At 51.8% G+C, this 23,718-nt stretch overlaps 1 protein-coding gene and 1 long non-coding RNA gene across 3 annotated transcripts in view; one reads left to right on the top strand and one right to left on the bottom strand.

Annotated features, from left to right (window-relative positions):
* Nucleotides 1–23,718, bottom strand: part of Sp6 (Sp6 transcription factor) — a 46,905-nt gene that overhangs the window by 10,569 nt on the left and 12,618 nt on the right. The window contains exon 1 of one of the 2 annotated variants that reach the window (XM_021178118.1): nt 269–304. The exons of the other annotated variant lie outside the window; for it this stretch is intronic. The gene's annotated coding sequence lies outside the window, so the exon portion shown is untranslated. Of the gene's footprint in view, nt 1–268; nt 305–23,718 lie in introns of those variants that run through there. 2 annotated transcript variants of the gene reach the window in all.
* Nucleotides 16,260–17,959, top strand: LOC115032420. Its single transcript, XR_003838099.1, has 2 exons — nt 16,260–16,338; nt 17,729–17,959. It is a non-coding gene; the product is annotated as an uncharacterized LOC115032420 (long non-coding RNA).

Here is a 23,718-nt window from a genome sequence, read left to right as displayed (position 1 = left end):
CATACTCTCTCTCAAATTGAAGTCCCCAGTCTTGAATCCCTGCCCCACATTTTGCCCAGATCTCAGCCCAACCCACTCCAAAGACTTCCCAGAGATCCTTTCTGGTCCTTCCCCACCCTCCTCCCCCACCCTCCATCTCCCTTTTATCTCCCTTCTTAAACTGAGAAAGTAAGAAGCTTTCCAGACCTCTCTCTCTGATCTCTTTAGAGTGAAGACCTGGTCTTCTTTTCAGAGGTCCCTGTGCTAGACAGGGGATAGCCTCGCTTACCGGTCCATGGAGCCCGGAGCTGGCAGAAGCAGTGAGAGGCACGTGGGGTGACAGGAGAGGCAGGCTTTATAAAGGAGGCGACAGTTGGAGCCAAAGAGGGAGGTGGGAGAACAGGCAGGATGCTGCCAAGTCCTCTCGGCCTCAGAAGCTTTTAGGATAATCCAGGAAGTAGTGGCCTGACTCTCATGGGGGGAGTGGTAGTGGATGAGATCTGAGTCTCTCCTGGCTGCCAGGAAAGGAGGCTTTCATCTGGAAGAGGCAGCTGGGGGTGGGGGCAGAGTGCTGCACAGGACTTCCATCTCCAGAGTCCAGAGTGGACAGTGGGAGACGGACCAAGTGGTTCTTGTGGGATGTAGGAAATGAGCACATTGCTAGGGGGGGTGGGGGACAAGGGGGCTGGAACTCTCTGAGTCCCAGCCTCCTCACACCCCGCCTCCCCGGGCTTTTGAGGTTTTTCTTCCATTGACTTGGATTTCGTGGGAAAGAAAAGAAGTTCCAGTGTTTAAGACCCAACATACACACACACACACACACACACACACACACACACACACACTCACATACACACACTCATACACACACTCATACACACACACACTCACACACACTCACACACATACTCTCTCACGCACACATCCACCCAGATTCACACTCACACAAAAACACATCCACTCAAACTCACACTCACATACAAACACATCCACCCAAACTCACATTCTCACACACACACACACACACACACACACACACACACACACACACACACAAGCCAGTCTTTTCCCAAAAGCTCCTAACTGGAGGTCTGGTTACTCCAGCCAGTCTTGCTTACTCCCAGGAGTCTGTTCTCACCACCCCCACCCCTGTAGTGATTTATGTCTGTTTTGTTCAAATCCTGACTTGGAACCCTCCTAGAAGAAGCCAATGTAAAACTTTCTGAGTCTGGTGCCTCATTTTCGAGTGAATGAGAAGCCCCTCTTTTTCACTGAGCAGGGACTGGGTGGCTTGGGATGGACCGAGTGTCTCTTAGACTAGAGTTGAAGCCCACCGTGGACTTTTACAGACAGCAGCCCATCTGGATCCACAGGGAAGCAAAGAGACTGGAGACTGGAAAGAGCAAGGGCCTGGAAGGGAATCCAGAATCCTCCCCCACCTAATTTAGGGTGTCCACTGGCTGACTGGAGCATGTCCTGGAGCAGAGAGTGAGACACAAGACTAGGAAGAAGAAAGGAGATTAAACAGAAGGCTGTCTTTCTGAAGCTCTCCGAACTGGGCATTCTGACCCACATAGGAGAACGGCCTTACCATAGGACATGTCCCATTCCCAACCACAGGAACCCTAAACACTGAGGACAGGTCCCTTCACATAGGAGAACAGCCTGCGGCCTTACCATAGGACATGTCCCATTCCCAACCACAGGAACCCTAAACACTGAGGACAGGTCCCTTCACACACACACACACACACACACACACACACACACACACACGTACATGCACTGAACCCAGTATCTCAAGGCTTGCTTGCTACCTCTCTCCCAGAAGTGAGCCAGGGAACCCCCACCCTAGCTCCTCCCCCTCCATCTCCTCCCTGCAGTCTCCAGACTGGGGATTCCCAGTCTGTTCATTAGCTTTTCAGTAATTATTGAGTAAAGGCCTCCCGGCAGGTTCTTCCTCTCCCCATTTCAGAGATGAGAAAACTGAGGTGGTAGAAAACCACCCATCAAGCAGGAGAGAATAAAGCGATGGGGGAACTTGGGAGGCAAAGCTGCACCTTCAGTCCTCTGCAAAATTAAGAGGACAGGGCCAGTACAGAGGGGATTGTGTGGCAAGACCCAAGCTGGCTCCAAGGAGGGGCTTCCCTGTCCCTCCCCACCTTCCAGCCTAGAAAATCCCAGTGGGGTGGGGGGAGGCGTGCAGGAGACCACACAGGTGGAGTAAATAGAGTTAATACGGGAGTATTATCACCAGGGCATTTCCTCATGGATAAATGTCTGAAATACCAAAGGATGCCTCCAAATTATAGTTAATTACAGAGTTGATTTGCATAAATTATAAGGTGAGCATACAAATTCTTTCAATCGGTTCCATATGCTTAGGTAGCAGGTCCAGTCCAGAAGATGGGAGAATCTGAGGCTGGGGGATTTGAGAGGCATAAGGATTATAGCTCAGGACCTGGACCTGCAGGGCCAGCGTACCTTCCCCCAGAGCCAGTGGAGCAGGGGCAGAGGTGTGAAGAGCCTAGTGAGGAGGGGAGTAATGAACCCAGCCAGGACCCTGATTGTCAGGAGACCCCTCCTCCTTAATCACTTCTCTCCCAACAATGTGCTTTCCCCACCACCAATGGGGGTGAGGTAGGATGGGCTCCATGGGGCTCAGAGCTAAACAGTGGGGCATTATTAATACTCTGGAGTAAGCCCTCACCCTCAGCCCCTTTTCAGTCCTAAGGGAGGGACCTGCAGAAGGAGCTGGAGGAAGCTGAAGACCATCAGGGTTAATGGTAGATTCGGTCTGGTGGCTTTCAAGCTCCCACTAAAGCCAGCCCCAGCTCACTCCTGGAGCCAACCCTCCATCTTAAGTCTGATATTCTGCTGCCTACACCTTCCAGGTGGCTCCTAGGCAGCTCAGACACCCAGACTCTTGTCTCCAGAGCCTGGGCCCATTTCCCCTGAGCTTGCCTCCTGTCCCCCTCCCTCCACCCCACCTGCTAAGACTCTGCTTCCTTCTCCAGCTCTCTAATTTGTCCCTCCCTCTCTCCCTCCCTCCACCATATCATCAGCCCCAGAGGCCTAGATTCAACTCATCTCTGATCTCTCCTTGTTCCCCAGCCCCCATGACCTGCAATCCTAGGTTCTCCCTGCATTCAGGGGGACCTTCTTTCCCACTCTCTAGCTGACTCCCTCCTGCCTGCAGGTCTCTGAGATTCCTCCACATGCCTGCCCCAAAGGGGGGTGGCGGGGCGGGGGCAGGGAAACTACTAGATTAGCTGGGGGAGGGAGGCAGTGGAGTATATGCTGAAGTCCCCCAGGTATGTGTGGGTGGAAAGCCTTTGTCCTCTCTCCTAGTCTCAGATGGGTAGAGGTGAAGAAAGCTAACAGTGCCTGGCATTTCCTATCTCTTAATTATTTGTTAAATGAATAAATTAAGAAGAACTGAGCACTGTCCTGGGGAAATTCTAGGGAAATGCCAACTTCCCGAGGAACTTAAGTTACTGGATGAGTTTCTGGGGTCTCCTGTGGGATCTCTCTCTGACTCTCTGTGTCTCTCTATCTCACATCTCTCCATGTCAGCAGGGACAGAACACCCGGTCTGGTCAGCACTCAACCACTAGTCCCAACCCCTCCTATGGGTTTTCTGCCACCTCTATGTCCGCTACCTAAGCTGTCCTGCAAACCAAACCAAACCAAAGAAACAGACTTATCCTCCTAAAATGCTATTCCCTTCCCGCTAGCTAACTCATCCAGGGCTCTCCTGTGCTGTGACACCACAGACCCTAATGTCTGGCCTTAAAAACTCCAGTCTTGGTTTCCTCTGGTTCCTATAAAAACCCAGTGGCCCTCGTTGGCTGGATCCATTGATGCTCTCTAGCACACCTGGCCTTAGCTCTGTGGCTCAGTCTGTCTACCCCTTGCCACCCATCCCTGGCTGGGGAAAGCCCACCGTCCTCCAAGCCTGCTTCTCTAGGAATCTGCTCTTATCGGGAACATCAGTGGCCTGCTCCTGGAATTTCCCTAGCTAAATTGCCTCACACTGTCTCCACAGGGCTGGTGCCTTATCTTTCCTGCTGGTTCCCAGCTCCTCGGGGGCAAGAACTACCTCTCCATACCACACAGGCCTCCTTCCAGGACCTTTCTTTGTGAAGGAAGTGGAGAAGCCATGGCCAAGAGAAAGAGGAAGGTCTCTCTGCGACCCACCCAAGCTTCTAAAAGCCTCTAACTTCTAAAAGTCTGGGGCAGATGCAGGGGACACAGCGGGGCTTCTGAAACCTAGAGACCTAGAGATCTATCACCTAGAGAGTGATGTGCATGCGTGCATGCGGCTTCCCTGGTCTCCCCTAGTGGGTTAATGTCACCTGACAAAGGTGGAAGGACCCAGAGGCTACCAGGGACAGACCCAGCTGGTTGAGAACTGGAGGTTGAAACCTGCCAGGTTGTCAATCTTATTACAGCCAAGGGTTGAATAAGTAAGATCTGGGATAAAGGGCTGGCTGGGTAGCAGTCAAGAAGAAGTCAAATCATTGCCCCCTCTGGATGAGTTAAAATTCTTCTCCTAATGGTGGACAAATCTTGATCGTGTCACCACATTCACTCTCTCCCCATTGCTGACAAGGGAAGCTTGCTCTTTGGCCTAGAATTTAAGTACCATCCCCCATCTTTTTTTTCCAGCCATATTCCTTCTGCCTCTCCAGTGCTCAGCCTCGGGGACGCATGTCCCATGCTTCTTGAGAATAAGCTTCTGTACCCTACGGTGGCCCTTATGTGACATTCACTTGCCCATTTTTCATTAGGGCTCTGATGGATGAGCCTATACAGGGGCTTTGAAACTCATGTTGTCCTGTGTGTCCCCCATTCCCGTGTCTTCCCACACTCCTGTACCCCGCTTCTCCTATTCTTTCAGCCAAAAATCCAGATATCTGTCTGATAGCTGATCTGACAGAAGCTGAGCTAACTGAGCCACCGGAGTTTTCTCTGCTAGCGTTTGGATCTCACTAGCTTCTCTCGGTGACTGATACTGGGTGCGCGCCCACAATGGACTGAATGGCTCCCTTTATAGAGCATAAGGAGCCACCAAGTCAGAGGCTGGTGGTCTTTCTCTGAATGTTTTTTGTTACAGCCACCCGTAGGGGCTTCGCTTCCAGGTAATGCGCCACAGTCACACCCTATGCTGTGCCCAGTCCCAAGCCAGTCTGGCACAAAGCTTCATAAGAGGCTATCGCTATCGTCTTGGGTCCTAACCTGCAAGGCAGAGCTACTTACTAACCTGTATCCAGGGTCCACTCAGAGACCCCTGAGTTGGATTCCATGCACAATCAATTAAAGGGGAGTTAGGTATCAGGAACTGGCAGGCAGAGTGGGCCAGGGAGGGGAGAGCGGGCAGTGCCCTGCAAAGGGGCCGGCCTCATTGTTGTGGTCTGTCTGGGAGATTCCTCCCCTTTTTAATTTGCTTCCTGATTGAGGGGTTGGCTCTGCCTGCCCAGCTTCCCCGTCATTATCTGCTGCCGGTGGCTCAGGTGCTGGCGAGCCTGGCGTAGCCCCTAGGTTATTACCTGGAGCTCTGGGGGTGGCACAGGCTGCCCCTCTGGCCGGGGTGGGGGCCTGTCTGGAATCTGCCCGGGTCCTACCACCCACGGGGTAGCCATCTTGATGTCTGCCACGGTGGACACATTCACACCGCTGCAGAGCTGTTTTGATGGGTCCTCAGTAACTTCAAAGTATAGAAACCTAACCTACAGAATTGAGTCAGGAATTGAAGCCAGATGAGAATTGGGCAATAAAGGACCCCCAAAGTACAAGCAAGCCATTTCTACAAAGCTACTAAAACATCCTGAAGTTAGACATAGTGAAGAACTTCCCAGCCATACTAGGAAATGGAGCTTGGTGGTTCCTATCCAGAGTCAGGTCTATTCTTCAGTCTCCAGAAAACTGGGAGTCACAGAGAAAAGCTGCGGACTTAGGACACCTAGAAACCATCTAGAAATTCCCTCTGGGACAGCATCAGAGAAACTCAGGCCCCTCATCTTGTCTCCGGAAGCATCAGTCTTTACCTCAATGCTGCTAGAAACTTATCGTAGAAAACACCCTTATCTCTCAGTCCCCATTGCTGCAGAATTCTGCTCAACCCCTGGACCTGGGGCTCCAATGAAGAGCGATGCTATCAGGACAGACAGGAAGTGCTGAATTAGAGACACAGGTTTGTTGTTTTAGAAGGTGCTCTGCGCCAAGCTGTGGTGCCAGGTTGGCAGTCTTGGAGCCTGGTACCTGCCCCCGCTCTGCCCTTCACACCTTCTAGCCAGACTGTGCCCGGAGACCCACTCAGGAGAGAGACAGGATGCGGGAGACACACCAGGAAGGGGTTAAACAAGTGGTTCTTTTCTCCCATCAGCCCAAGGGTCCCGGTATCCCTTCTGATTCAGAAGAGCATTTAGTCACTCATACCACAAATTGTATTAAGTGCTTTTTCTGTTCCAGGCATGCGCTGGGCACAGCCCCCTCCCTGTGGCCAGCAAACAAGCTCTGTAGGAGATAAACTGGACACAGGCAGCATCTGCCCATGGCTCTGCTTACAGGGCTCTAACAGGGGCTGCACTCTCTAAGAGTATCAAATGGAGGATAAAAGGATGGGTGGAAGGAAGACTAGGCAGAGGAGGGTCTTCTTGATTTTCTGAACTGTTAAACCTTTTTTCCGCCCTCCCTGTTAAACCTTTTTATTTTTTAATTAATTTATTTTTGAGACAGTTCAATCTGTATGCCTCCAGGTTGCCCTGGAACTCAACACCTAGAACTTCTGAGTGTTGAGATTATAGATGTACACACCATTGTGGGGTGTGAGTGTGTGCGTGCGTGCGTGCGTGCGTGCGTGTGTGTGTGTGTGTGTGTGTGCATGCACGTGTGTGCATGCGTGCGTGTGTGCGTGCATGTGCGTGCGTGTGCGTGCGTATGCATGTGCGTGTGTGTGTGTGCGTGTGTGTGTGTCTTTACACCCAGCCTTGGACTTTTTTTTTTTTTAATGTCACATGTTTGTCTGTGTGATGACCAAGAAGGCCAGGAGAGACATAAGATCCTTCAGGACCAAAGTTACAAGACTTAGTAGTAAAACTGGAAGGTCACAAGCCACCACGTGGATGCTGGCAATGGAATCCAGGCCATTTGGAAGAGTAGCCAGGGCTCTTAACCACTGAGCCATCTCTCCAGCCCTTGGACTTCTTTCTTTTTTTCTTTTTCTTTTTCTTTTTCTTTTTTATTCAACCCTGGCTAGCCTAACTCTCGTTAGATAGACCAGGCTGCTGACCTTGAACTCAGACCTGTCAGCCTCTCTCTCTTGAGTGCTAGATTAAAGGCACATGCTACTATGCCCAGACAGCCTAAACTCACTCTCTCTCTCTCTCCCTCCCTCCCTCCCCCCTCCCTCCGTCCCTCCCTTCCTCCCTCCCTCCCTCTCTCCCTTTCTTTTTTTTGAGACAAGGGTTCTCTGTGTAGTTTTCACTGTCCTAGAACTCACATTATAGACCATGTTGGCCTCAAACTCAGAGATCTGCCTGCCTCTGCTTCATGAATGCTGGGATCAAAGGTGTGTGCTNCCCTCCCTTCTTCCTTCCTTCCTCTCTCTCTCTCTCTCTCTCTCTCTCTCTTTCTTTTTTTTGAGACAGGGGTTCTCTGTGTAGATCTGACTGTCCTAGAACTCACATTATAGACCATGTTGGCCTCAAACTCAGAGATCTGCCTGCCTCTGCTTCATGAATGCTGGGATCAAAGGTGTGTGCTGTTGCTGCCTGGCAGCTCCGGGTTTCTTAGTGCACAGATGAGCCATGAATGGGTCCTCGCCATCCTTCCTACCTCCAAACTATTTTTTTCTGCAGTTCTAAGGATTGAACCCAGGGCCTTGCATATACTAGGCAAGTGTGTTATCAATGAACATTGACTTACATCGCCAGCCCTTCAAATGCATCTTTGAGTCCTTCTTTCTTCCTTCCTTCCTTTCTTTCTCTTTCCCTCTTTCTTCCCTCCCTCCTTCCCTCCTTCCTTCCTTCTCTTCCTCCTTCTCCCCCTCCTCCTCCTCCTCTTCCTCCTCCTCCTTTTGGTGTTTTGATACAGTCTCTTTATATTGCTCTGGCTGTCCTGGAACTCATTATGTAGACCAAAGAACTTTCAGAGATCTGTCTGACTCTGCCTCCTGAGTGCCAGGATTATTATCAGGCTGAGTGGCTGTGTTATAAAGTCTGACTCTTTTCTTTTCTTTTTTAATTAAAAACAAAACCAACCAACCAAACAAACAAACAAAATAAAAAAACAAAACTGAGACAGGGTCTCACGTAGCCCAGGCTTCCTTGAATGTGACCTATAGCTAAGGTTAGCCTTGAACTCCCGATCCTCTATTCTTTACTTCCCAGATGTTGGGGCTATAAGCATGACCACCACGTCCAGTTTTATGCGGTGCTGGGCTCTAACACAAGATTTCATGCTTGCTAAGCAGCCACTCTATCGACTGAGTTTGTCCCAAGTCCCATCCTTGACACCAATCAGTGCCTGCGACCCAGTCTCTTGCCCAGAGGCTCCCAGGGACTTAAGTTTGAGGTTGCTGCCTGAGAGGAACAGGAAAGAAGAACAGTCATTTGGTGTGGGTAGGCCGCATAGGAAAGCTCCTTCAAGGTATTACAACCCTGGGTCCCCCAAAGCCCTGGAGCAGGCTGCTCTCCTGGCCCTGGCATGCTGCCTCCCCTCTGCCTCCCTGATGGTGCCAGGTAGGGCTTCGGGCATGGCAGAGGCTGAACCGAGAGCCACCCCACCTTGTTCCTGTGGCTCCATCCCCTCATCCACACCCAAGAGGCGAGATCCCAGGGCAGTTGGCATCTGACAGCCTGGCATCAAGTCACGCCAGGAGCTTGGAAGCTGCAGTAATTAGAAGGGGAGAGAGGGGAAGAGAGGAGAAGGAGAGCAAGCTCCAGAGAGAAACCTTCTCCTGCCCGCCTCAGGGCAAACTACTTCAAACGAATTCGTTTAGCTCTTGTGAAACTGAAGACAATTTCCTTTTCTGTCATAAAACAAATTATTGCTCATCAGGAGCACTGGGCTCCTCTCTCCCTCCAAGAGTTTCTCCTGCTACTGTACAGGGCTGGGGATGTGCGGGTGGATGTGGAGAAGTCTGGGAAGCAGGCTGGGTAGGAGAGGGGATTCTGGGAACCCCCTTGCATGGAGGTAGGAGAAGGGAGCGGCCTTCACTCAGGAGTCACATTAAAGTCACAGTGTCCCCCCCTCTTCTTCCTCTTCCTCCTCCTCCACTGACCAAGGAAAAGGTCCAAGAAGGTACCCCTAGACCTGACCACCAACACAAGATGAGATTCCAGGTGGTCCTCTCGTCCATCCTCCTACATCAGGCACCTGTTCACAGTGTGGAGACGCGGGGACAGAAATAGGAGAAATAGAGGGACATGCCAAATATCACTCAACAAAGTAATTAATGAAAGGATTAGAGCCCAATGGGTTTTCTTCCAGGCTGAGTTTGAAGGAAGCCCGGGGACTTCTGCTGGCGTGCTTAAGACTCTGTGTGGTTTGTGTGTCAATAAATCCAAACCCTACTGCTAGGCAAGCAGGGATCCAGAAAGTGAAGCCCAGTGGTCCAGCCCCCCCCCCGCCCCTAACCATCTGCCCTTGCAAAGGGAAGTGTCCCTCTCCTGTCCCTGGCTCTGCTTGGCTCTTCTGATGAACCTCCCACTGGCCCCTCTTTTCTTCCCTATCCCAGGAAACTCCTAAGGCTTCTCTTCTCTATGCCGATCCCCAGGAGCAGAACTCAGGGGACACATCCTCTGTAGAGTGCTCACTGATCTCATGCCATGGTCCCATGTGCATCCTGGGCATTGGAGGGAAATGAAAAAGTTTCTGTCCTCGGGGAACCTCTGACTAGGGTTGGGGAAGAGGCAAGCCCATCCCTAGAGAATAGCTGGTTCACCTAAGCAAGACTGGTCTCTGCCACCCCCAGGAGCAAAGTAGCAGATGTTTGCCAGGAAGAGGCCAACAGTGAGCTCTCTACTCACAAGCCCCCGCAGCATCAGGACCAGCAACAGGCCAGACGATGTGTGGAGGAGAAAATTGAAGCCACAGACTTCTTAGAGAAAAGACCCAAGCCGAAAAGACATGAGTGTGCCTGGAAAGAGATTGGAAACCAGGATACGGGAGGCTCATCCCTGCCAGATGTGGGGCAGACAGACAAATCGCCTCTCCAGCCACATAGAGACCCAACTTCCAGCCAGTGCAACCAAAGGAATGCCTGAGGCCAGCTATAGGCCTCTGAGTTGCCAGCCAGTATTGAAAACACAGGCTGGGGGTGGTAGCCCAGGCAGGAGGGAAACAGAAGTGTCAACTTCTCAGTCCCCAGCAGGGTGCCCCTCTTCCTTCCCAACCCACCGACCAACACTTTGGAAAGCAGGGCTGTGGCGACCCCTCCAAAAGTTCTTGCTTGTGTTTACCCACAGTTCGTTGGGTGGCCACTGGAGGCTTGGCAAGGAGAAAAGAAGGCTTGAGCAAAACTGAAAGCAATTGCCCCACTGAATGCGTCTGGGAGGAGGTGGTGAGCAGAGGGCAGGGCCGGGAGAGGGATCTGTCCGGGCGAAGATGCCTGCTCATCGGACACGCCACGCTGGAAATCAGAATCTGCGAATCTGCGGTGGGAATGGGCCGGGCTGGCAGGAACAAAGGAAGAAAGGGAGGTGTGTGGCCGCCTGGAACACACCCACCCACCACTGACGTACTTCAGTGGCTGGTGATCTCAGCTGGGCCGTCAGACCCCATCTCACTGGGCTGCAAAGTGGATCACCCAGCCCCCCAGCCCCGAAACAAGACCTGAAAACATCTGAGAGAAAACTAATGTCCCCAGAGCCAGGGCGATGGCCTTTCCTACAGCTTGCCAGAGCCATAGGAGGAGGGATGGAGAGAGTGAAGGGTAGCCACAATCTCAGCAACCCCCAGATTGAGGATATACAACTCTCTTGGCAGTTAAGTACATACGTGGCAATGGGCAAGGATCAGCCTGGGATAGAGAAGATTGAAAGTAGAAACCCAGAAAAGCACTACTGGCTGAATGAAGACTTTCACACACAATGAATACAGACCATCCATAACCATGTTCCTCATCCATAGGCAGATGGCCACAGGTCAACACAGTCAGCTGGGCCCATCATCCCTATGGAGACCCTGTTCTCCTGAACCAGGAGGGGAGTAGAGGATGGTGGTGGTACCCACTACCTGACACTTGCCCTGCCTGCCAAGGTGATGACCCCTTCTGATGTCTTCTCTCTCTGCTTTGAAGTGAGGGCTCTGGGGAACAAAGAATTCCCTGACTGGGAACTTCACATGCCCTCCTGCGGATTCTCTGCCATAGCCACACTTATGAGTGTACTCCCACCAATGGCACCTCACACACAGAGAACAGAGCAGAGCATCCTTGTGCTGTCACGCAGGTAGATCCTCAGCTATCCCTATAGGTACATTAACATACCCCATCACTCAGCCACACACTCCACAGATCATCATGGATCATCTCACCCAGGGGAGGCCCATTCTGATCCCAATGCCGACAGATACTCTGGACGTGGCTGGTTCCTTACATGCCCTGGGTAAATACAGGAGCACAGCACACACACACACCCCACTGGGTCTCAGAAATTCATAATCTTACCATAACACTCGGCCTTGTCATCCCAGAGACACACACAGTTCTGAGATCCCCTGCACTCCTGAGCCTCCATTGCATACTCTCTGGTCTTACGGGGTCAGTTGGTGTAGTAGGCTCTACAGCTCTAGGCACTGGGCTCACACTGAAGCACAAAGATAGCTTGACATGGCACCATGAGTTTTCTTGGCCATGAATGTATTATTAGTGTATTGAGGCAGTGGGATGGGGGTGGCAGTGAGGATACCATGAAGTGCTATGGGGATTGGCTCAATCTCTATGTTCTGAAATTTTTTCCGCATCCATCCACAGATTGCTAGTCTCAAACTGTCTCTATCATGGATGGATTTAACTGTCCACACTCAGGAGCCCCCCCACACACACACACACTGCTTGCCACATCATCTCAGCAACCTTTATGGGTAATCTTCATACATGTGTACACACACACAGGCCCTTCCTAGAATTCAGGGCCACTTGTCACTAAAGGAGCCTCTAATTGTCAGGTGCCGCCAGGGTTTTGGATCAGGCAGAGAGGGAGGGGGAAGGGTTCCTGAGTTAGGGGGCTTGGGAGCTGAGGTGGGGGAAGGGGGGGCTGGCTCCAGTGCCCTCTCCTCCTGCTCTGCAGGTGTAATTAGCCCTGGCAGATGAAAGGGCGTCTTTGAAAGCGGTTGAGATCCTTGTCTGTCAGCAGGGCGCTCTGGGTGGCATCGGCAGCTTATCCTAAAACCACACACGGCACCAGAGCCGGGCTGTCTGGGCGCTGCCCAGGAGGCAGAGGGGTGGACCCCAAAGGGAAGGTGCCCCCTGACTTCCCATTCCTCAATATCTAAGCCTTGGACTCCCTGCCTCTGTGAGCAGATGCTTCTCAGAACCAGGAGTCCTCCAGACCTTGGCAATGCCACTCCCAATGTCTGATGTCCCATGCCTGGGGCCTGAAGGGACAAGCTGCACCTTCCCCTCCCCTTAAAGCTGGACAAGAGGCCAAGGACAATGGCCCTAGGCAGTCCTTTCATCCTGAGATCTCAAAGCGCCATCTAATTAACCCCGCCCAGGTCGGGGACTTCCTCTGGAGTCCCTTTGGAGGGGTGTGGTCTGGGACCAGCAGTTCCCAGATCTCAGTTTGGATAGGCGCCCCAGGAATTCCAGATATCCTGTGTTCACTCTCTTTGGGATCTGGGAGGCCTAACTCCAAGCCCTGAAAAGGGAGAACATCAGAGGAGTCTGAGTGTGAGACTCTGGGTGTGTGTGCAGTGAGGTTATCTTGAGCTCCTAGGTCAAGCACGAGATATACCTCACAACAGTGCAGGATGCCAGGTAGAAGGAGTGAGCATGCGCTGGATTCCAGTTATAGAAAGATCAAAAGTAGTAAAGAAGCCACCCCTAATCTATATCCTTTGAAGTCAGAATACAGGCTCCTTCTTCTTGGGGGCTTAAGTAACCTGAGGGGCCAGCACGATGCTGGGAGGCTTTGGTAATGGAGTTGAGTGGGGGTTACTATCTGGGTGTGTCCATTTTGTGAAAGCCTCTGGTGTGTGTGTGTGTGTGTGTGTGTGTGTGTGTGTGTGTGTGTGTGTATTTGGTAGGAGGGTGGAACCTAGTCTTCAGAGCATGCCGAACACACAGTCTACCACAAAGCTATTCCCCAAGCCCCTTCACACTTATGACTTAGCAGTCACACAGATGTGATACCTTTCTGTACATACCATAGGTGCACAGACATTTACATCAAAAGACATTTATAAGTAGAGCCAAGACTGTATTATGATTCTTTAAAGGCCTGGGCAGTGGTGGTGCACGCCTTTAATCCCAGCACTTGGGAGGTAGAGGCAGGCAGATTTCTAAGGTCGAGGCCAGCCTGGTCTACAGAGTGAGTTCCAGGACAGCTAAAGCTACACAGAGAAACCCTGTCTCAAAAAAACCTTTTTAAAAGAATTATGTGTGTGAGCGTTTTGCCTGCGTGCTTGCATATGGATGAATCGTGTGCCTGCTTGATGCCCACCAGGTTCAGGGCACACTGTTAAATCCCTTGTAACCAGAGTTACAGATGGTTGTAAGTGCCATGTGGATGTTGGGATCCTCTGTAATAACAACAGCCAAGGGCTTTCAATCACTGAGGTATCTTTTATCTCTCCCCAAGCACCGCCCCCCCGACAGGATGTCATGTAGCCCACACTGGCCTCACCCTCTACATAGTTGAGGATGACCAAGCACCTTTGGTCCTCTTGCCTCTATGGCCTCGGTGTTGGGGTTATAGGCTTGGACCACCATGCCTACTTTATGTTGGAGATCAAACCTCTGGCCTCATGCGTGGGGGAAGTGAGGTTGTTCACTGTTGTATGGGATACAGAACTCTGTCTCACTGTATTGCAGTCTACACTCAATACTCAGCGTGGTCACACTATCTCTCCTATTTTGGGGAAAGCCAATGGGTGCTTTGATGTTAAAAGGAGTCCAGCTCTCTTCGGCCCCGCCTCCTCTATCTGCTCCCCAAATCCTCATTCAGTCCAGTCTGGGTGTCACCCTCTTCTCCCATTCCATTGTCAGCTCTGTCCCTTTCATCTTCCACTTCTGCCCCAGGGCCTAAAAGAGGATGCTGGGACAGGTGCAGGGGTGTTTGCAAAGGATCCACATGTCCCCACCTCATGTAATGACATCCTTGCTTGTCTCTCCCCCACCCAGGAAAAGGACAGGGGCACGGCTTTCCTCCCCTGCACTGAGGGAGGTAGCTTTGAGCTAGACTTCCTGATAACCCGGGTGTGGAAAAGTCCAAGGAGGAATTGAAGTCAAAATCCAGGGTGCTATAGACCAGCCAGCCTGGAGGCCAAGGGAGTGGGGACACCCTCAGGGGTCCTCAGCTTGCTTCCACTGCAAAGGAACCCTAATTTCCATGCAGGGATGGGCTGCAGGCACCTGCTCCAGATATCAAATATTTAAAATATCTGGTTTTCTTTTTCTCCTATCTGTCACCTCAGAACTCACAGCTATTCCAGACATGGACACCCTGTGTCACCTCAGGAAGGGCCATCCCTTTCAGGGTCTGAACTCCCCGGCCCCGTCTGTACTAAGTTTATCTTCACTGACTGAATGGGACCTTCCACAGTTTCCTGACAAATTCTTTGTGTGTGTGTGTGTGTGTGTGTGGTTTTTCGAGAAAGGGTTTCTCTGTATAGCCCTGGCTGTCCTGGAACTCACTTTGTAGACCAGGCTGGCCTCGAACTCAGAGATCTGCCTGCCTCTGCCTCCCAAGTGCTGGGATTAAAGGCGTGTGCCACCACACCCGGCTTCCTGACAAATTCTAACTCCCTGAATCTATCATCTGTAAACACATTGAACAGAGGGGTCACTCCTCGGGTGAGCATCCTCCTACGGGAGTCCACAGCCCTCTTCAGTACTCAAGCAAGCACCAAGTGAGTCTGGTCCACGGCTCGGTGCTCATAAATACTTTGTGGATGAGTGAACGGTTCCTGCGCTTGGAAAGTGCTTGCAGACATTGGTCCTACATCTGTCTTACTGATGGTTTATGGTTGTTCTGGTCCCAGAAGAGGCGGACAGCTCCCCACTTCCATGCCCCAGCCCTATTGTGATTTGCAACTGTCTCTTCGTCATTTAAGGGTGCTGGCTAAGGCTGGTGAGAGCACTGACTGCTCTTCCAAAGGTCCTGAGTTCAAATCCCAGCAACCACATGGTGGCTTACAACCATTTGTACAACTACAGTGTACTCATATACAATCAATCAATCAATCAATCAATCAATCAATCAATCAATAAAAGAGTGCTGGCTAGCTGGATCATGAAGGTGCACACCTTTATTCCCAACATTCAGGAAGCAGGGGCAGGCAGAGTTCTGTGAGTTCTAGGTCAGCCAGGGCCACATAGTGAGACCCTCTAGCAAACAAACAAACAAACAAACAAACAATGTTTTTGCTCAGCCTGGTACTTCTTGCTGTCCCTTCCCCACTTATTCAATGTCATCGGTCCAGTCGCCAAGTAGACTCAATATTTAATCGAACATTCCAAGGACAGGAGTTGTTTTGTCGATCTATTTCTTGAGAAGTAGCCGGTCTGCATCTCTCTGCTCTGTGCCTAAATTTGTAATTCCCCCCTTTGCCTCCTTGCTTGACCTTTTCTTTGTTGGGGGAGTCTTTTTTGTTTTTCCAGAGCCCCTCAGCTTTTATATTTTCCTGGAGGCACGAGTGCGTTCACGGGCACTCTTTCTCCTCTTTGCCTCTCTTTCCTTTATACCAAACAGGTGGCTGGGATAAAGGGAAAGGGGCATGGGGGGGGGGGGCGGCAGGAGTTTGGCTGGGGTGTGTTCTTTTAGGGATCAGGGTCGTAGGGAGCTCCAGCCTTAACTGGGGACAGGCCCCGACAGGTGCAGCTGTCCAGATGTTGCGCAAAGCGAGGCGCGTGCCCTGGACCCAGTTTCTCAGTCAGCCCTGGTGAAGGCCCAAGAGGGACTGTTGCATTCAGATTAGAAATACCCTGTCCTGCCCTGCTTTTCCCCAGACGTGTGTGTGTGTGTGTGTGTGTGTGTGTGTGTGTGTGTGTGTGTTGGTTGGTTGGTTGCATGGAGATGGGGGATGGGGGGAGAGATGCAGAAACGTTCTCTGCCGGGAAAGGACAGCTTGGACCCAGAGGGAGTTGCCTGCGTCTGGGCCGCGGGGGAGCAGCAGGCCGGCCAGGCGGGGGTGAGTAAGGCCCAGCGGACGCAGGAGGCTCAGTGGCGGCGGCGGCGGCGATGGGGAGGAGGGTAATTACGCAGGGAGGCTCTCGCCACAGCACGTCCCCACAAATGAGAGGCCCCGGGCCCCAGACACCACACAACAAAGCAGGAGGCAATTATTTGGCTCCAGTGGGAGGGGACAGCTCTTCGCCGGCCCACTGCAGCCGAACACCCCGGCCTTGCAGAGGGCGCGGCGGGTTGGGGTTCAGGGTCCACTCTCACCCGCCCTGGAGGGCAGCGGCCAGGGCAGTGCCCCGCGGGGCTCCTGCTGAGTTGCTCTTCCCGGGGGTCTCCGTAGGGAAAGGCAGAGAGGCCTCGGAGTGCTGAGCACCGGGCTAGCCTGAGCCAGCCCCCGAGTCTCCCACCAGGCCTAAGGGGACCTCCTGGGAGCCACGCTGGGAAGTGAGGAAGGCTGCGGACCAGGCCTTAGGAAGGACCTAAGGAAATTTGGTTGGTCTTGGGGAAGCCAGTGGCCAGTTGATAAACCCACTTTCCCCAGCTATGGCCACACAAGGGGCAGCCAAGAGGCTCTGGAGCAGGTGGGGAAACCACAGCCCAGGGAGCAGGAGCCAGGGAGATTCCAGAGAGCACGTGGCCTGGAATTCACACAATTGACATGTAAATCACATGCAAATTTACCTTCTCTTTTTCTCTCACCCTTAATTCTCAAATCAAGCTCTTTTGGGAGAAAATCCCCTTCCTCCCTGGTCCCTGCTTACTTCCCCGTTGTCCATTCATCAATCCATCCATCCCTACCTACCTACCAAAACCCTGCAAACCCTGTCAGCGTCATGCCCCCCAGAGAAGGACTTCCCCTCTTTAGATGAAAGCCCAAAGTACAGATGGGGAAAAAGAGACCTGAAGAGATTAAGGTACTTTCCCCTGCTCTAACAGCCCACCCTGAGGATGACAGACTTCTGGAACCTTCTGACAACAGCCCTAGGTTAGGCTATCAAAGCATATGCCAACTGGAGAGGGTAGAGCACCCAGGAGTCTTGAAGTCTGGTTTCTGGCTTCCGCTTTGTGGTTAGCTGCTAGGTGATCTTGAGCGAGCATCGCCTTTCTTCTCTGAGCCCGTTTCTCTGAATGCCAAGTGGACATCTCTGAAGGGGTGGGGGGCGGTTCCTAAGTGGAATCCTCTCCTGTATCACCACCCTCCAGCATTGCTGCCTCGAGTCTATGGCCCCACATTACCCTCCCCACTACAGAGGATGACCCCCCTCACTTCCCTAGTCCTGTCTTTATCTTCAGAACCGTGTTCAGGGTGGGTATGGTGACTCAACCTGTAATTGCAGCTCTCTGGAGACTGAGGCAGGAGAATCACTGCTTTTTTTTTTTTTTTTTTTTTTGGCCAGCCGGACTTACAGATGGCTTGGTGGATAAGAACTCCGGCTGCTCTTCCAGTAGACCAGGGGCTGAGCCTCAGCGCGCACGTGATAGCTCATGACTGACTGTGACTCCAGTTCTAGGGGACCCAACAACTTTTTCTGGCATATTTGGGGACCAGAAACACACGTGGTGCACAAAACATACACGGAAGCAAAACACTCACCATGCAGAAATAAAAATCTTTTGTTTGTTTCTGTGTTCCGACTGTCTCCTGGAAGCCTCCTCTGGCTACCCCTCTGGATTCTGGTCACTCCTGTGTATCAAGTCCCCTCTGTGTAAAAGGCTCCCTAGTTTTCAGTGCTTGCCTTGGAACACCTAACTTACTGGCGACATTACACGCCCCCCCCCCTGCGACCCAGCTGGAGGCAGACCTGTCTTTCCCATTCAACTCTGACCCTCTCAAAGATGCAGGTTATGCCTTTTGCAAATACTAGAGGTCTCAGAGAGCAAAGAGTTCCCACCAGGGTAGGACTATGTCTCTATCGCCAGGTCAGGGATTTTCCTCCAGGCTGAGGACTCTCTTCTCCCACTGCTCTAAGCAAGTTCCACAGGAGCCATCCTGCAGGCAAAGGCATCCAATGACATGCCTTTCTGCTCTCCCAGGTCCATCCCTGACCCGGACAGTTTCTTCAGCTTTCCTCCCAACCTCCCCAGGGCTTCTGCCATTGTTAAAAGCCCTGCTGCTAAAGTGGCAGCTTTTTGCCATCTTTCTTTCCTGACCAGGAGTGAATCTGTCCTCTTCAGGGATCTCTGTCCTGACATCTGCCTCCTCTCCTCTTCTTCTTCTTCCTCCTCCTCTTCTTCCACCTCCTCCTCCTCCCCTAGCCTGCTGCCTCCTTCATCCCTCTTCAGGGCCTCAAGGCAAGCATTTGCCCTCTGCCATGTAAGTGCATTCCTGGGCTTGGCTCCCAGGCTCCCTGCTGTCCCATGGGACCTGAGAATCCTGTTCGTCCTCCTACACCACCCCCAGAGTGCTTAGGTCCTTTGCTTCCCAGCTCTGACCCTGGGGCCTCCTGGGGCCTAAGGTACTGGGTCTCCTGATGCTGTCTGCCCGGTGCCCTTTCTGCTCCAGACACTGAGGACCTACCGGCTCTAGTTGCAGGCATCTCCCAGGGTTTTCCCGCCTCCACATCTTCTCTGTCTTTGCCTCAGGGAGACTCTCTACCTAAATCCACCACTTTATATTCATTTACATGTGTGAGTCCAGCCCAAGCAAATTAATGTAAATGCAATGCAAACAAAATGTATGACCCTAAGTGGCTCTGACCTACAGGAACTTCTCCAAGGAAAAGCTCCCCTTTCTTCCCTTTCTTCCATCCAACATTCAAGGGGACTTAGAGGGAGAAGCAACTTGGTTATGAGGTCCCGGCTGGGATGCCTGGCCCTTTGGAAAAATCCAAGCCCAGGGCCTGAGCTGTGCAATAGCTGTGCCCTCTTGCCCTTTGACCTTGTTCAACTTTGACTCTTCTTGCACAAAGCTTCAGTAGTCCTTGAAGATTTTTTACCTCCCCTGGCTCAGGTCTCCAGCATAGGACCCCTGCACCCCATTTTCCCTCCGAGGATGGGTAAAGGAGGTGTAAGGATCTGTAAGGATCTGAGAAGTCCTGCCTGTTTTACTGAGTGTACCCCCTTTGTTTTTTTGCCTGACCTAGCACCTCAAATCTCTGCCATGGGAGTGTTTCTATGGATACCATCTTCTGTTGACAGACAAGTGACACTGAGGTCAGGGCTGGCACATTCTGACACACACACATGATCAGGAAGTGGGAACTTGGGAATATCTGGTAGATTCGGAGGTTACTAGAAAAGCTGGAGTGTATGGATGGACAGACTGGACACTGCCTAGAAGTGCATTTAACTGTGCTAGGGAGGCTGAGGCAGCAGGCTCATGCCTTTGAAGCTTTGGATTATATTGTAAGACCTTGTTTCAAAAAGCCTAAGCCAGGGGCCGGAGAGATGGCTCAGCAGTCAAGAGCATTCGTTCTTGCAGAGAATCCAAGTTGTGTTCCCAGGACCTACATAACTCCGGCTCCATGGGACCCAGTGTCCTCTTCCGGCCTTCTAGGGTAGCCTCATGTATGCATGCACACACAGGCACACATAAACATGAATAAAAATCAGTTAAATCAGCAGGGCGTGGTGGCACACACCTTTAGTCCCAGCACTCAGGAGGCAGAAGCAGGTGGATTTCTGAGTTTCAGGCCAGCCTGGTCTACAGAGTGAACTCCAGGACAGCCAGGGTTATACAGAGAAACCCTGTCTTGAAAAAAAAATCAGTTAAATCCTTTTAAAACGGATATTTAATGAGTACCTACTGTGTCCTAGACACTGAGCAGTGTCCTGGGTGGAGAGCAAGCGTGGTAACCTTTATCTAGGACAACCAGCCCTCTTGGCTTAATTATACCAGTATGCACCGAGGTGCTCATCAAACCTGAGTTCCCAAGTCCCTCTTGATTCTGCACATAACCTAATGGAGCAAGCATCTCCCTTCCATTTTCCAGTGAGGCAGGGGGCCAGTGGTCCAAGATCCACACCTTGGAGAGTTCCTGGGCCTACCCTGAATCTAAGAACGAGGAGGTAGAAAGCAGAGGTGGGGGTTATAGAACGAGGGGTCAGTGGGGTGGGAGGTGGCATGCAGGGTCATCATAGATTTGTCATGCATTTAGGGCCTCTGGCACCCGGTGGATTCCTGTCCATCGTGACCCTGGACGGGTCATGGCAGAGCCCCTTCCCCTAGGTTCCGGAAGGCTGAGCATCTGTGGGAAGACATGGCAGAGATTCCAGGCCACCCATTCCCCGTGGCATCCTTTCACCCCCAGGGCCCAGAAGCCTCCTGGAGCCAGTGTTTAAGTTGAGAGACGCTTCTTCAAGGAAGAGCTCTGCAGAAACAGAACTGGAGGTGCAGAAGGAGGGGAAGGGAGGGAGGGAGGCCAGCCCTCCTTCCAGCATGCCTGGCGTTTGATGCTGGGGCTGCTGAGACATCTCCTCTACCGGAAACTCAAGGCCAGACAGATAAACACAGATGGAAGGAGAGACTCCGGCTGCTTTATTTATGGGCTGGTGACAGGCCCTCTCCTGTCTCAGAGTCACTAATCTACCAAGCGGAAGAGACATCCTACCCCCTTGCCACCCTCTTCCCTCCTGCCTGAGACTGGGGCTCAGACAGGCTCCAGGCCTTCCCAGTGTGGGCCTTTAGAGCCAGCTCCTGTGGCCTGTCTAAGGGCTCAGGGGATCCCCCGCCTCTCCCCCCCCCCCAGCAGAAGAGACAGCTAGTTCTACCCTGTTTTGCATGGACTCTCAGGACTGCACGGGAAGCTTGCCCCTTAAATACACATCTGGAGACAAGAAGATGTCTCAGGTGTTAGCTTTGGAAGTTGCACAGTTTAGCTGCCTTCACTTGAAAAGTCCCCGAGGAACCTCTCTGGGCTGTCCTGGCTTGGGTCCACCCAGAGCAGGAGGCAAGGAGGTTGTGATGTCCTAGCTGTGAAAGCCCTGACCTCTGGGTGCTTCCTTCTAATGTATACGCTCCTTAGCATCAAGTGGAGGGATCTTTGCGATAAATGTTCATTTCCCCTCCACTTTCTCCCTGAACTTCATAAACCTGCTCCTGGCTCTTTCTGGGGAAGGGTGAATCCCTGGATAGCTGAGGAGGAGCCCTAGTGGGAGCCATGCCTTCCCTCAGCTGCAGAAGAGCATCCCGGGCTCCGCAGGCACTTCTCCCTCTCCTACCCTGCACCCATCTGCATAGGTCCTCTATGCTGTCTCTTATCCAGGCTTACCCCAGATCTCTAGAGTTGGGGGAGGAGATTCCATTCTGCCTTATGGAAAGAATGGGTCCCTCAGGCTCCAAGGTCAGAGGTCAGAAGGCACCCAAAGGGCAGGAAAAAAGAAGAGGTCAGGGAAGGGGCAGATCTGTACCTGTCAGCGGCTTTGAGGCTGGACACTTGGAGTCTTTAAGAGATTCCCCAGAGATTCGGGGATTTGGCTCCCAGGATCAGACTTCTTGGTTCCCTGACTCACTGTGGCCAGACCCAGACTGGAACCTGCTCATCGTGCCTCTTTGTCTTTCCTATTTAAGTGACTTTGGGTCATCCCTGGGCCAGGGAGGATCTTCACCAATATGACAAGCTTCCCCTCCCTGGTGTTTTATTCATCCCTCCCTCCTTCCCCTGCCCCTTCCTCTGTCCCTCTCTTTTCTCTTTTTCTCCCTCCCCTGATGTTTGTACCTTGTCCCAACACAGAGGCCTGTGCCTAGGAGAAGGGGATGACTTGGAATCCTAAGTCAGATGTCCCAAACAGTTTCTTTTTTTGGATAATGTCATCATTTGAGGGTAACCAACGACATTCTCACACCTCCCCTCTCTAAACGCCATTTATAGTCTCCTCTGAGGAGCTCTCCCCAAAGTAAACAGCTTGGCTTCTCCCTCAAGCACTCCACTCTGTTGCTGTCTGCCCTATTCTGGTCTCCCAGATGATGAATCAGAGAGGATGTTTGCTCTCTCCTCAGACTGAGGGATCTCTGTGGTCAAGAACCATACTCCCTGTATCTGCCTGGGTCTCTGTAAGGATCTCCGCAGACCATCAAAGAGTTCGAGGCCAGGATCTGGCCTGGTGGCTGGGAAGCCAACAGGAAGCCAATGGGAAGCATATTCACCTCTCCACTCAAGGTTGTTACCTGCAAATATGACTCCAAAAGCATGCCTCGTAAGGCCAGCCCAGGCAACGTAGCGAGCCTGATGTAAAGTAAAAGCCCAAAAGGTAGCTCAGTTGACCAAGTGCATGCTGTACAAACATGGAGACCTACAGTTCAATCCTGAGAACCTAGTACAGGGGAGGCGGGGTCGGGGGAATCCCTGATGCTCACTGCTCAGTCATCTGGCTCAACGGCTGAGCTCCAGGTTTGATGAGAGAGCCTGTCTCAGAAGAAAAAAAAAAAAGGTAGAGGATGATTGAGGGAGACACTATTGTTGATCTCATCCATGTCTGGTGGCTCAGTGGTAAGAGAGCTTCCTTCCTTTGTAAGCAGGGAGACTGAATTCTCAGAACCCTGGTAAAGCTAAGAACCCACGTTCCTGTGCGCCAAGGGTAGGTAGTGGATGGCGAGGGACAGGAAGGCTGTAACTGTAGCTCAATGTAAAGTGTTTGCCTAACATGTATGACATCTTGGGCTTAATCCTCAGGATAATAATAATAGTTATTATTATTATCAATATAGAAAAGATAGGCCCCAACCGGGTGGTGGTGCTGCATGCCTTTAATCCCAATACTTGGGAGACAGAGGCAGGAGGATTTCTATGAGTTTGAGGCCGGCCTGGTCTACTGTGAGAGTTACAAGACATTCAGCGCTATACAGAGAAATCCTGTCTCAAAAAAAAAAAAAAAACAATTAGTCACTTGATGTCCAACTTTCCTACTCTCATTTGCTTTTTTTTCCCCTAAGACCTAGGGCAGACAGAGGGTACTGCCCCGTCTTTATTTTTTTTTAATGTATCCTGGGTACTGCCTTCTCCTCTCACCTGCTTGTCAGGCTGCCTGTGGACCCTGGCTCCACGCCAAGTGTCATCTGTTGAGCCCTACTTTGTCCTTATTCAGGGCTGAACTGTCTGGAGAGGCAATAACTCTCTCTTTCCACTCAGCAGCCTCCAGTCTCCAGCCACAGCCACCTCTTCCCCCTACCTAGGGGAGACGATGGCATTTGAACGGGTGAGTGGACTCCTCTAAACCTACCATGTCTACCTGTGGTAGGGAAGGTGGGTGTCTGCTTAGCCCAGGTGCATTTTTTTTTTTTAAAGATTTATTTATTTATTATATGTAAGTACACTGTAGCTGTCTTCAGACACTCCAGAAGAGGGCGCCAGATCTTGTTACGGATGGTTGTGAGCCACCATGTGGTTGCTGGGATTTGAACTCTGGACCTTCGGAAGAGCAGTCGGGTGCTCTTACCCACTGAGCCATC

The sequence above is a fragment of the Mus caroli genome, chromosome 11 (assembly GCF_900094665.2).
Source record: "Mus caroli chromosome 11, CAROLI_EIJ_v1.1, whole genome shotgun sequence".
Taxonomy (NCBI): Eukaryota; Metazoa; Chordata; class Mammalia; order Rodentia; family Muridae; genus Mus; species Mus caroli.
The sequence above is the reverse complement of the archived record's forward strand: the minus strand, read 5'-3'. Positions and strand labels throughout refer to the sequence as shown.